Source organism: Myotis daubentonii, chromosome 2, assembly GCF_963259705.1.
Source record: "Myotis daubentonii chromosome 2, mMyoDau2.1, whole genome shotgun sequence".
Taxonomy (NCBI): domain Eukaryota; kingdom Metazoa; phylum Chordata; class Mammalia; order Chiroptera; family Vespertilionidae; genus Myotis; species Myotis daubentonii.
This window is the reverse complement of record NC_081841.1, coordinates 96,059,093-96,073,801: the sequence shown is the minus strand read 5'-3', so window position 1 is coordinate 96,073,801 and position 14,709 is coordinate 96,059,093.

Sequence of the window (14,709 nt, the reverse complement as noted above, 5' to 3'; positions counted from 1 at the left end):
CCCTCTTCTTACGTCCTCCCTTAGCCATGGCTACCACGCCTTCTGGTCATCAAAATCATATGACATCATCATCATAACTGACATCATCAGAACATCAGTGCTTAACCTTTACCAGCCTTGTACATGTTACTTGATTAATACTCACTAATGCATTAAGGTAAATATTGTCGTCCCCATTTAACAGTCAGGGAAAATATGTTTCCCAAATCTAGACACGAAGCCCAGGTTTGAGTTCCCGGTCTACATGCTTCTGTACATGTCCCCCTGACACTCCAACCCCTTCCAGTCAAAAACTAAGTACATCTACTTCCTCCCCCTTTGTCCTGGGTTCCTGGTCTTAGGAAGGATACCATTCTCCTCCCACTTGGACCAGAAACCCAAGAATCATCCCAGATGAGCTTTCCTCTCTTATCTTTATCTTCTGTATTCAATCTGTTCCCAGGTGCTAGCAAGAGGTCACTTATGCCCTAACCGGTTTGGCTCAGTGGATAGAGCGTTGGACTGTGGACTGAAGGGTCCCAGGTTTGATTCCGGCCATGGGCATGTACGTTGGTTGCGGGCACATCCTTAATAGGGGGTTTGCAGGAGGCATCTGATCAATGTTTCTCTCTCATCGATGTTTCTAACTCTCTATCCCTCTCCCTTCCTCTCTGTAAAAAATCAATACAAATATTTTTTTTTAAAAAAAGAGGTCACTTTTACTTCCTTGTCAAAGAACTCTGCACTCCATTCCCACTAGACCATTGACTATTCTCTAGAAGTGCTCCCCAAAGTCTTGATCCTGAATCTTGACTCAGAATGTTATATCAACTGGGAATACCTGCATCCCTCCTTCCCCTAAACTCGCCCCAACCAACCCAAGTCCCAGCAAGCCTCAATGCCACAATGACTGCTCATTTAGCCTTTAGAAGGCCATTGAGTATAGTTAGCTGTTTCCTTCCTGTATATATCTTACTCCTCATTGATACTGTTTGCAACTCAGGCTTAATAAATACCTGTTGCTGATCGTGGAGCTGATGGATGCTCTGAGAATCTGGCAGGAGAAGGGCCTTGGAGAGGGAGGCCCTAGGGCATGAACACCAGCACTACCAGTAATCAGCAAGTAGAGAGTGCTTATGTACCAGCATTGCTCTTAGTGGTTTTACATTTAAATCCTCAAAACCATCCTACAACACACATCACTTCTATGGTATTCCACCAACAATGCACACTCTGGATCCAATCATGACGATATATGAGACAAACCAAAACCGAGAGACGTACAAAATAAGTGGTCTGTGCATTTTTAAAATGTCCAGGCCATGAAAGATAAAGATGAGGAACTTGTTCCAGATTAAAGAAGAATAAAAAGAAATGACAACTGAATGCATGGCTTGATTCTGAATTAGACCCTGGACTAAAAAAAAAAAGAGAGAGAGAGAGAGAGCTGCTTGAGACTAGGATCCTGGCCTCAGCACCACTCAGTCTGATCGCAGACGCATACCAGGACCCTGCAGCCACTGGGGACAGAGACCTCTGACCACAGCTACAGACCTTCGGACACCAAAAGTTCAGAAATCCCCGTGGCAGATCCCTGAGTAACAGAGCCCATCCCCCCTCCCTGCAGGCTTGACAGACTCACCCATTGCCTGGGCCTCAGTGCTGCTACAGGAGCTTAAGCCTGGAAGTGTGCAAGCACCTTGGAACTGATCCCAGGTAGTGCCCGGTTCAGGACTCCTGGGCTGGGAGCAAACGCTAACACTGAGAATTTGTCCCGCGAAGCGCAGGCCCAGGGACCCCGATTCTCTGGGCAGGAGACAGCACCAAGCACCAGTGAGTTGACTGTGTTTCTTATCACCTGCGCCTGAGATCCCTGATTCCCTGTGCATTCATACTAAGAGCCAGTGACTCAAATTCTTGGTGCAATGGCACACAGGGACCCTGATTCTCAATGTGAGGTCGCACGAAGCAACAGAGACTCTGATACTGGATTCTTGGGGAACTCTGACTCCTGGCGCACGCTAGGGGGCGCTGATTTTCAACACACTCCAGGGGGGTCTCTGTTTCAGCACTGTGCAGGCAGGGTCCCTGATTCTAACATCGCGCACGAGCCCACATTGAGCGCTGGCAACACTGACTCTGAGCGAGCCTGGTTCCCACCAACCCACAACAACAACACATCTTAGTGTCAAAGCTATTCAGTGACACTAGGGTGGTGTGAGGCTCCCACTGCACACGGCCCAGGCCCACGCAACTCGACGTTTGAACCATAGGGAGATAATCAGAATGAAGAGATGACACAACACTCAGAGGAAAGACAATGAGGAGTCACCAAGAAAGGAAATTAATGAAGTTGAAGCATGCAACATGAGAGAAAAAGAATTCAGAATAATGCTTGTACAATTCATTCACCGGATGGGTCAGAAAATCAACAACTTATGTAACAATCAGGAAGAAATGAAAAGTGATATAGCTACAATCAAAAACACCACAGAAGGAGGGAGGGGGGTAAGAGATCAACCGAAGGATGTGTATGCATGCATATAAGCATAACCAATGGACATAAGACACTGGGGGGTAGGGGAGGCCAGGGTATTGTCAAGAGCGGGGGCGGGGAGGAAAGGGACACATATGTAATACCCTTTGTAATACTTTAAGCAATAAAATAAAAAAAAATAAAAATAAAGCCACACACACAAAAAAAACACCATGGAAAGTTTCAACAGCAGACCAGAAGAAGCAGAGGACTGAATTAGTGAGTTAGAAAATAAAGCAGAGAAACAAGCTCAATCTGAACAGCAACTGGAGAAAAAAATTAAAAAACAGGAGGAGAGCCTAAGGGAGCTTTGGGACAACATGAAACGAAGTAACATACGCATAATAGGGCTGTAAGAAGGACAAGAAGAGCAGCAAGGATTAGAAAATCTATTTGAAGAAATAATGACAGAAAACTTCCCAGATATGGGGAAGAAAAAAGTTACACAAGTACAGAGAGTCCCAGGCAAGATAAACCCCAAAAGACCCACACCAAGACACGTCATAATAACGATGGCAAATGTACAAGACAAAGAGAGAATCTTAAAGGCTGCAAGAGAGAAACAGAGTTACCTACAAAGGATCCCCCCATCAGATTATCAAATGATTTCTCAACAGAAACACATCAAGCTAGAAGGGAATGGAAGGAGGTATACAAAGTGTTGCAAAGCAAAGGACTGAATCCAAGAATACTATACCCAGCAAGACTATCAATCAAAATTGAAGGGGAAATCAGGAGCTTTGCAGACAAAAAAGGCTAAGGGAGTTTATCACTACCAAGCTAGCAATGCAAGAAATGCTAAAAGGAATGCTGTGAAAAGAAGAAATATAAAGGTAAGATAGAACACAGGCACGAAAACAGAAATGAATCCAAGCACGTATCTTTCAATAATAACTTTAAATGTAAACCGACTAAATGCTCCAATCAAAAGACATCGAGTGGCTGAATGGATAAAAAGACATGACCCATATATATGCTGTCTACAAGAGACCCACCTCAGATAAAGGGACTCACACAGGCTGAAAGTGAAGGGATGGAAAAATATTTTTCAGGCAAATAGAAATGAAAAAAAAGCTGGGGTAGCAATACTTATATCTGACAAAATAGACCAAAAAGTTAAGGTCATAACAAGAGATAAGGAAGGCCACTTCATAATATTAAAGGGATCGATACAACAAGAGGATATAACCCTTATAAACATATATGCACCCAATGCAGGAGCACCCAAATACATTAAAAAAAAAAAACCCTGGAAAATAACAAGGGAGAGATCAACAACAACACAATCATAGTAGGGGATTTAAACACACCACTGACATCACTGGATAAATCCTCTAGAAAAAAAATCAGCAAAGAAACAGCAATCCTAAATGACTCACTAGATCAGATGGACTTAATTGACATCTTCAGAACATTTCACCCCAAAGCCATGGAATATACGTTCTTCTCAAGTGCACATGAGACATCTTCAAAAATAGACGACATATTGGGTCACAAGCAAAGTCTCCCCATATAGAAGAAGATTGAAATCATACCAAGCATCTTCTCAGATCACAAGGGCATAATATTAGAAATAAACCACAATAAAAACAATCCAAAAAACTCAAACACTTGGAAGCTGAATAACATGTTACTAAATAATGATTGGGTTACCAGTGAGATCAAAGTAGAAATTAAAAACACTCTGGAAACTAATGACAATAACAGTACAAAAACCCAAAACCTATGGGACACAATGAAAGCAGTCCTGAGAGGGAAGTTTATAGCACTACAGGCCTACCTTAAAAAACAAGAAAAAATGATAGTAAATCATTTAACTCTACAACTCAAAGAATTAGAAAGAGAACAACAAAAAAAGCCCAGAGTGAGCAGAAGAAGGGAGATAATAAAGATCAGAGCAGAAATAAATGACATAGAGACCAAAACAACAATACAAGATCAATGAAAGCAAGAGCTGGTTCTTTGAAAGGATAAACAAGATTGATGAGCCTCTAGCCAGGCTCACCAAGAAGCAAAGAGAGAGGATTCAAATAAACAAAATCAGAAATGAAAGAGGCGAAATAACAACATACCCCTCAGAAATTCAAAGAATTGTTAAAAAATACTGTGAACAACCCTACTCTAACAAATTAGACAACCTGGAGGAAATGGACATATTCCTAGAAAAATACAATCTTCCGAAACTCAATCCAGAGGATTATAAAAATCTCAACAGGACAATAACAATGGAAGAAATTGAAGCAGTCATCAAAAAGCTCCCAGCAAACAAAAGCCTGGGGCCAGATGGCTTCACAGGAGAGTTTTACCAAACCTTCAAGGAAGAACTAAAACATATACTCCTCAGACTATTCCAAAAAATTCAAGAAGAAGGAACACTTCCCAGCTCATTCTATGAAGCCAGCGTCACCCTAATGCCAAAACCAGATAGAGATAACACAATGAAAGAGAATTATAGGCCAATATCCCTCATGAACATAGATGTCAAAATACTCAACAAAATTCTAGCAAATCGGATCCAGCAATACATCAGGAAGATCATACACCATGACCAAGTAGGATTTATTCCAGGGATGCAAGGATGGTACAATATCCGCAAATCAATAAATGTGATTCATCACATAAACAAATTGAGTGATAAAAACAACATAGTCATATCAATTGATGCAGAAAAAGCTTTCAACAAAATTCAACACCCTTTCTTGATAAAAACTCTCCTCAAGGTAGGACTAGAAGGATCATACCTCAACATAATAAAAGCCATATATGACAAACCCACAGCCAACATCATAATCAATGGGCAAAACTAAAACCATTTCCCCTGAGAACAGGAACAAGACAGGGATGCCCCCCTCACCACTCCTGTTCAACATAGTACTAGAAGTACTAGCCATTGCGATCAGACAAGAAGAAGAAATAAAAGGCATCCAAGTTGGAAAAGAAGAAGTAAAACTGTCCTTATTTGCAGATGACATGATGCTGTACATAGAAAACCCTAAAGACTCCATCAAAAAATTATTAGACTTAATAAATGAATTCGGCAATGTAGCAGGATACAAAATTAATGCAAAGAAATCTAAGGCATTTCTTTACACCAACAGTGAACTTACAGAAAGGGAGACTGAAAAAGCAACCCCATTTACCACTGCACCAAAAAAATTAAGATACCTAGGAATAAACTTAACTAAGGAGGTAAAAGACTTATATGCGAAAAACTACATGACACTGAAAAAAGAGATAGAGGAAGACATAAACAGATGGAAGAACATACCGTGTTCATGGATTGGTAGAATGAACATCATCAAAATGTCCACACTACCCACAGCAATCTATAGATTCAATGCAATCCCCATTCAATTACCAACGGCATATTTAACGGGTCTAGAACGAATGTTCCAAAAATTCTTCTGAAATAAAAAAAGACCACAAATAGCTGCAGCAATCCTGAGAAAGAAGAACAAAAAGAACATGCAAAAAGATGAAACTAGACCACCAACTCACACCATACACAAAAATAAACTCAAAATGGATAAAAGACTTAAACGTATGATGGGAAACCATAAAAATACTAGAGGAATCCACAGGCAGCAAAATTGCAAACATATGCCGAAGGAATTTCTTCTCTGATAATGCTCCTAGGGCAATGGAAACTAAAGAGAAAATAAACAAATGGGACTACATTAAAATAAAAAGCTTTTGCACAGCAAAGGAAATCATCAACAAAACAACAAGAAGACCCACTGCATGGGAAAACATATTTGCCAATGATATTACCGATAAGGGTTTAATCTCCAACATTTACAAGGAACTCATGAAACTTAATAATAGGAAGATAAACAATCCAATTAAAAAATGGGCAATGGACCCAGATAGACACTTTTTGAAAGAGGACATACAGAGGGCCGAAAGACATATGAAAACATGCTCAAAGTCACTAATCATCTGAGAGATGCAAATCAAAACGACAATGCGGTTTCACCTCACTCCTGTCAGAATGGCTATCATCAACAAATCAACACACGACAAGTGTTGGAGAGGATGTGGAGAAAAAGGAACCCTTCTGCACTGCTGGTGGGAATGCAGACTGATGCAGCCACTGTGGAGAACAGTATGGAGCTTCCTCAAAAAACTACAAATGGAACTCCCATTTGACCCAGTGATCCCACTTCTAGGAATATATCCCAAGAGGCCAGAAACACCAATCAGAAAGGATATGTGCACCCCTATGTTCATAGCAGCACAATTCACCATAGCTAAGATTTGTAAACAGCCTAAGTGCCCATCAGCAGATGAGAGGATTAAAAAACTGTGAAATATCTACACAATGGAATACTACGCTGCGGTAAAACACAAGGAACTCTTGCCTTTTGCAACAGCTTGAATGGAACTGGAGAGCACTATGCTAAGTGAAATAAGCCAGTCAGAGAAAGATAAATACCACATGATCTCACTCATTTGTGGAATATAGAGAACAACATAGACTGATGAACAGGGACAGATCCAAAGACAGAGAAACAGCAATCAGACTATTAATCCCCAGAGGGAAAGTAGGGGCGGGTGGGGGTAAGTGGAAGAGATCAACCAAAGGACTTGTATGCATACATATAAGCCAAACCACTGGACATGGACAATAGGGGAATGAGAGCATGACTAAGGGGGAGGGGGAGGATGAGTGTAAATGAGGGGGGGGATGAGGACAAATTTGTAATTCCTTAACTAATAAAGAATTTAAAGATTTTTTAAATAAAAAAAAATTTGTTTTGCTCTAAAACACATTGTTGAGACAATTGATTTTCAAACTGGGTCTATAATTTAGATATCAGTGGTGTAGCAATGTTAATTTCCTGATTTTGATCATTGCACTCTGCTTATGTAAGAGAATGTCTTTATTTTTAGCTAGTAGACAGTAAAGTATTTAGGGGTAAATGAGCTTCATGACTGCAGCTTTCATTTCAGATTCAAAAAATACAGTAATAATGTTAGTAAATAAATTATGTAATTTATGAGAAAGAGAATGATAAAGCAAACATGGCCAAACATTTATATTTTGGGAATCTGGGAGAAGAATAAATAGGAATTCTTTGGGATTTTTTTGCAACTTTCCTCTAAATATTAAATTATTTAAAATTCAATAAATCTTTTAAAGAAATATCCTATCAGGAAGGTACCATAGCCTTGTCTTAAAGAGGAGGAAACTGAGGCACAGAGAGGTTCAGTAACTTGCTCAAGGGCACATAGCTAGTAGGTGGCAGAGCTGGAACTCGCACCCAGGTGCTCTGGTTTGCCAGGCCCAAGGTTTTAGCCACCTTGCCATCCTGACTCAACCTGAAAATGCTTTGCCAATGCACTCTGCCTCACCTCCCTCTCCTGCACGTTTTCATGGGAAGTTTGAAGGATGGCGGAGAGCATCATCTTCACCAGTTCCTCACTTCTTGAGGTCCACAGGGCGAAGCCAAAGAATTTATACAGAAAAGCCTAGGAAAGGAAGGAGAGCAGGGTCACGCAGAGCTTGAAATGAGGGTAGGGCAGCATTTCCTATACTAGCCACCACCTTTGCCCACAGCCCCATCCTCCACCCTGGCCCTTGCTCTCTAGAGGCATCTGGATAAGGCAGTGATCCTATAGAGCAGGGGTTCAAGTTACAGCGAAGAGAAAGCTGCCTTTCCAATGTCTCAGCCTCTTAGGGATCATCCTTTAGGAACTTGCTCTGACCCCCATACCTCGTACTTACAGCTAGGAAATTAAAAAGTTCCTTAAACTTGAATAATTTTAAAATCAAAATTGTATAATTGTAGAAGCACTTTTATGTAATTCTTTCTCCCTCCTCTGAATGTCAGTGGCCTTTATCCTTGCTTCCTGCGCACTGTCCTGTCTACCTTGTGATACCAGACTGTGTGGACTCACCACTCCCTTCTTCAGGGTCTCTGTACTCCCCATTTTCTCTGTGTAGAACCCTCTTCCCCAGGCTCTTGAAATGTCTCATTCTCTTGCCCAAACCGGGTTGGCTCAGTGGATAGAGCATCGGCCTGTGGACTCAAGGGTCCCAGGTTCGATTCCGGTCAAGGGCATGTACCTTGGTTGCAGGCACATCCCCAGCAGGGAGTGTGCAGGAGGCAGCTGATTGATGTTTCTCTCTCATCGATGTTTCTAATGCTTTATCCCTCTCCCTTCCTCTCTGTAAAAAATCAATAAAAATATTTTTTAAAAAATGTCTCATTCTCATCTTTCAGATATCCCCTCAGTGAGCCTGCTCTGACCTCCGAAGTCCCTCTCCAGCTCCTCACCCTGTTTCCTTCTTTCAGGGCTTCATCATAATCACTCATCTTGTCTGTGGATTTGTTCTGTTACTTCCCAACTTGCTCCAACCCCACATCTCAGGTGAGACTGGAGCTCAAGAGCAGTGTCTACCCAGTTCATTACTCCGCCCCATTGCTATCAGTGCCTGACGCAGTGGGCAAACAGGACATTCCGGCTGTTCAATGAATGCCTTAACTCCCCCTCTTATGGGTATCTTTTCTCCTCTAGCAGAGGCTCATGGTGCCTTGCCCAGACCTTAGGGTTCCTTTCCTTCAACTGGCCGCAGGAACTTTTCTGAACAGCTACTCCCTGCAGCCTTGGGGGAGAACTGTCCTGAGGTGACTGGGGCCTCCTTACCCCAGATGCTCAGGCGCTACATTGTTCTCTCTCCCCTCCCAGCGCAGGACTAACCTTGGAAACCTGGAGCCAATGACAAACAACCTGGGGGCAGAGGGTACAAAAGCCTCCTCACTTGTCCCCAGGCAAGACAGACTGTGCAGTTTCCAAGCAGGGCTCCCATGGGATCAGGCCACATCCTGGCTTGGCTCCTCCTCTCCCCTATCCTGTGTCCTTCACTCTATCACAAGGTCTCCTGAGAGCATTTCCTCGCCAAGTCACTTGACAAGAATCCTCACCTTAGGCTCCGCATCAGTTAAACCTGACCTAAGGCACCTACTTTTCTGCTTCACTGGCAAAGACTACTCATCTTCCCAGACTTCCCACTCCTCTGCAGGAGACTCATCTTCCCATTTTGCCCAGGACTGAGGCGCTTCCCCGGACACTGAACTTTCAGCACTAACATCAAAACAGTCTTGAGCAAACCTAAACAGCACATCACCTCTGACAAAGCTGCTCTGCCCAGGCCCCTCAGGCCTCCTCCCTGCTCCCAAGCACACAGTGCATATTTCCACCCTGACACCTACAAGGCTTAGAATAATGCCCACTTTCTTGTCTATTCACTCAAGTAGATGATGGTTTCCTGAAGGCAGAGGCTGTTTTTACATGAATACCTTCGGCTCAGCCCAGTGTCTGCTCTGCTCTAGGCATTTAGTGCACTGCTTTTTTAATCCTCACCCAAGGATATTTTTCCATTGATTTTTTGTTAGAGAGAGTGGAAGAGAGAGGGAAAGACAGAGAGAAATATCGATGTGAGAGAGACACCTCAATTGTTGCCTCCTGCACATGCCCTGACCAGGGCCCAAGAAAGGGTGGAGTCTGCCACCAAAGTATGTGGCCTTGACTGGAATCGAACCCGGAACCCTTCGGTCTAGAGGCCAACGCTCTACTCACTGAGCCAAACCGGCTAGGGCTAGTGCACCTTTTAAATAACTGAATTAAAAAGATCAGAATTCTCGCTTGCTTCATTTTGTGCCCCTAATCTACCAACCACAAAGATGTGCATACATTAGGTGCTTCATAAGTACTGTTAATAATAAGAGAGAAAACAGTCTTGGAAATAAGGCCTCTTTCCTGGAAACCTCCAGAGCTCAAATAAAGTATTTCTCAGTGGCAGGAAAACAGGAATCGAAATCAAGAAACCTGCATTCAGGCCCTAGCCAGTTTGGCTCAGTGGATAGAGTGTTGGCCTGCGGACCGAAGGGATCTGGGTTCGATTCCAGTTAAGGGTATATATCTCGGTTGCAGGCTCCTCCCTGGCCTGGTCCCTACTCAGGGCATATGCAGGAGGCAACCAATTGATGAGTTTCTCTCACCTAGATATTTCTGTCTTTCTGTCTCTCTTCCACTCTCCCTAAAAAATCAATGGGAAAATATCCTCAGGTGAGGGAGGAAGGAAAGAAGGAAGGAAGGAAGGAAGGAAGGAAGGAAGGAAGGAAGGAAGGAAGGAAGGAAGGAAGGAAGGAAGGAAGGAAGGAAGGAAGGAAAAAAGAAAAAAACTTGGATTCAGGTGCCAGTTTTACCAATAATTTTCTTAAGATTTTAAATCCTCCTGGATTGTGTTTCTTCAACTTCAAGGTAGGGATGACGACAGCTATAGGTTATTTAGGCTAATATGTTAAAAATCTTTATTATTGACACTTTATCAACACTAAATTGGGAGCGCATGGAAAAGCCAAGGCAGGACCCCACGCCGTCACCACCACCAACCTTGCACTCTATGTGGAAAGGCGCCCATATTTCTTCCTCAACTCTGTATCCCCAACATGAAGCACAGTGTATGCGATGCCCTCAAATATTACTTGAATTGACTGCTTAAATAGGACTCTAAAATCAACAATCTTTCCACTGCACCAAGTACAAGCTCCATTCTATTAAGAATATTAGGAGATTTCAATGAAGACAATAGATGGCAAAGTTCTTGATAAAGCCTAAAAGGCTAAGCAAAAGTAATACACTTTGATATTTTTGTCATGCCAGTGTGACGACCAGTTTGTGGTCCTCTCCACCCCTTGATTCCCAGGATGCAGGAACACTGGTTTGTTCTTTCCCCAAGGCCTGTACTCATTCACATTTGCTCAGCCACCTGTGTGAGCACCAGGTTTCTTCAGCCCATCCTCCACCTTCAACGCATCCCTCCGCCCCCGCATTGCAACCACCACACGCCCAGACAAACCTTCTCATCACCATCATCGCCAAAATAACACATCCTCTCCAAGATGGTTCTGATGAGTTGCTCCTGCCAGCGGTCATCATCAATAGCCACCAATGAGTGACTCAAAAACTGAGGAAGAAGAAGGGAGAAGAGGACCACAAAGGTCAGTGGTAGGCTGTTCTGGCCCACAAAAGTGGGGTCAGGAAGTAGCAAGAGCCGTAGCCCGTTGGCTCAGTGAATGGAGCGTCGGCCTGCGGACTGAAGGCCCAGGTTTGATTCCGGTCAAGGGCATGTACCTTGGTTGCAGGCACATCCCCAGTGCGGGTGTGCAGGAGGCAGCTGATAGATGTTTCTCTCTCATCGATGTTTCTAACTCTCTATCTCTATCCCTTCCTCTCTGTAAAACAATCAATAAAATATATTTTTCTTAAAAAAAAGAAGAAGAAGAAGAAGAAGCAAGAGACAGGGGTTATGGCCTGTAAATATGGAAAAAAGGGGAAACACATGGTGGGAGTTAGGACTGAAGAATGATATTACAGTGACAATGATGGTAATGCCAATTACATGTGTGAAGCCCTTTCCAATTTACAAGGTCCTCTCCGATATCATCCTTTTTAATTCTGGGAGGCAGGAGTTACTTCCATTTAACCCATGAAGAACGTGAGACATGCAAAGGCTAAATACCTTGCCCAAGGACATACAGCTAGGGCCCTTTCCCTTACTCCCCCTTGATATAGGGTCCTAAGGGTATGCAAGGGGGCTCAAGACTTAGCACATAGTCAGATACTCTGAGGCAGAGGCCAGGAGGCAAGGGGACCACAGAAAGAGGTTTGCTTGAGCAGTTAGGCCCTTCATCATGGCCTCAGTCTCTGGGGGGCTTGGGGCTATCCTCCCTCAGGTTCCTGAAGATGGGAAAGAAGGCAAGTGTGGAGGGAGGGAGGTCTTGGGGAGTGCTTACGCAAAACAGCCTGTCCTCCCACTCCTCCTGATTCAGGCTCTTCTCAGTATGATCTAGGAAAGGAGAGAGCATGGGGACCCACTCAACCGGAAGGTCCCAGACAGGGAGAAGAAAACATTTAAGTACTATGCGGCACTCAGCCTACAAGGAAACTGCTCTCCCACTTTCCAGAGGCTCCAGAAGATGAATGACTTTCCAAAGGTTAAATACACACAGCTGACCAGTGTCAGAGCAAGGATACAAAACTGGTCTGTTTCCAAAGCCAATAATCTTCCCTGATCTTCTGCCCATAAGAAGGTGCAGGAGTCATTCTGGGAACACTGGAGCTACAGAACTTTGGACTGTGTTTCCGCTCAGTTCACAACATTGCCTCCAAAAGCAGACCCATCCAATAGCACCTCAAAGTGACAGAGAGCCTGGTTCCAGTTCTCCTCACCCCAAGGAAGGTCCATCCTGCACCTGGGGACGCCATCTCTTTTGGAGTCTGGCCACTGTCCCAGCTTCATTACTCCCCCTGCTAACCAAGCCCTTACCATCTAGTATCTCCAACATCTGTGGGATCACCTTCCTCCACAGCTGGCCAACACTATGGCTTATAACAGGATGCGGAGAAGTGATAGGATGCAGGGCAGATAGTAGCCTCAGAGAGCTTGTACCAAACTCCTTTTCCCTGTAGGGCTTCCGGGAACACATCTGAGAAGCAAGCAGGAGGCAGAGAAAATATTTAAAAGAAGAGAACAAAGAAAATGAAAGCAAATCCATAGAATGGTAGAGCTGGAGCTTAGGCCCTGCCCATTCTTTGCCACCTATTGAAGTGCTACATCCTTCCAGATCCTCTGGAAACATCACCTCTTCTGTGATGCCTTCCTGCCTCCTGGAGACCATGTCAGCCTGTTGCTCTTCTAAGTCCCGTTGCACCTTATGTATTCATCTATTAGTACATCTGTCACACTAGACTATAGATAGCTATTCCCACACTTGTCTTCCGCACTAAGTCTGTGAACACCTCAAGGGTAGGTCTACCTTTGTCATTCCAAGTGTGCATAATGTCTAGCACATAATATCTGGGCTAACAGAGAAACTCAACACAGAGATCCAGAAAGGTATGTGGGCGTGTCCACGGTCAACAGAGAGCAGCTCACAATAAGGCCACATAGGAGAAAGGCAAGCCTTTCCCATTGCCCACATCCTCATCTCGAGGCCTCACCACTATGCTCCCAGGTCCCTCCTCCATGCTCTTTGGCCCCTATCTCATTATTCCATACCCAGCATAATGCCTGAGACAAAGTAGTAACCAGCTCTTTTTGAAATGAGTGGATGGATGGGTGGGTTGATGAGTGGATGGAAGGATATATGACTGTGGAACTCATTCTGGCATCACTTACCACAAGATGGGTCAGGAGTCTCTGAGGGGAAACGTACTCGGTAGCTAAGTTAGAGAGAGGATAGAAGAAGAGGGCAGAGTCAGTGCACACTTCAGGATGCTCAACCCCCCGCCTCCACTGGCAGCTCCCCATCAGTACTTCAGAGGAGGAGAAAGAGCAAAGAGGAGAGGGAATATCAGTGTCAATGCCACGGGAGCTGTGACATTTTGATTCAGACTAAAACACAAACCATTACAACTTCAGCCTTTAGAAAACACACATACATCAATGATATGCTGAACAGACATCCTAACTCTAACCCTAAGTCCCACTGGGGTTAGAGGTCAGGGATGCGGTGAGCACAGAGTGAGGCTCAGAGTTAGGGCAAAGGAAGAACTAAGGGTCAGGAGTGTGTGTATTCATTACTTTGTAATTAACAATGTTTGTACATCTTGAATCAAGTGTTCTATAATGAGGAGTGAAGGCAAGAAGGAACTGTGACTTTGAGAGGCATCCCCTTTTCATTCATGAGGCCAAATGGCCTTAAGGAGTTGCCTTACTCTTCCCAACGTGGCCCAAGCATGGGACCTACAACCCCGCCTCCAGCATCCTCTTCATCCTCTTCCCCACACCCATCACTCCTTCAGTGTCTCAGTCAGCCCCCAACTCTAACACTCCATGCCCACAAACAGACTTAATTTCACAGTGAGCACCTCTCCACAGGCTGCCCCACCCTTGTACTTACGATCCTGGTGAAAGCAGCTGAGGTAAGGAACCTGGCCCAGGGAATGAGCCTTCAGAGCCATTTGTGTGGCTGCCTTACACAGAGGCACGAAGGCCAAGGTGTTGTTGGGCTCACACACCAACGTGACCAGTTTGGGCAAAGATACCTGGCAGGAGATGTGGCAAGAATTTCAATGCCAAGCCCCAAGTCAGCCCGTCATCAGTCTCCAACCCCAAGACCTTGTCTCCCTTTCTGGACCGAGTATTTGAGGCCTGTATACAGAGCCCCCTTAACCCATTCATA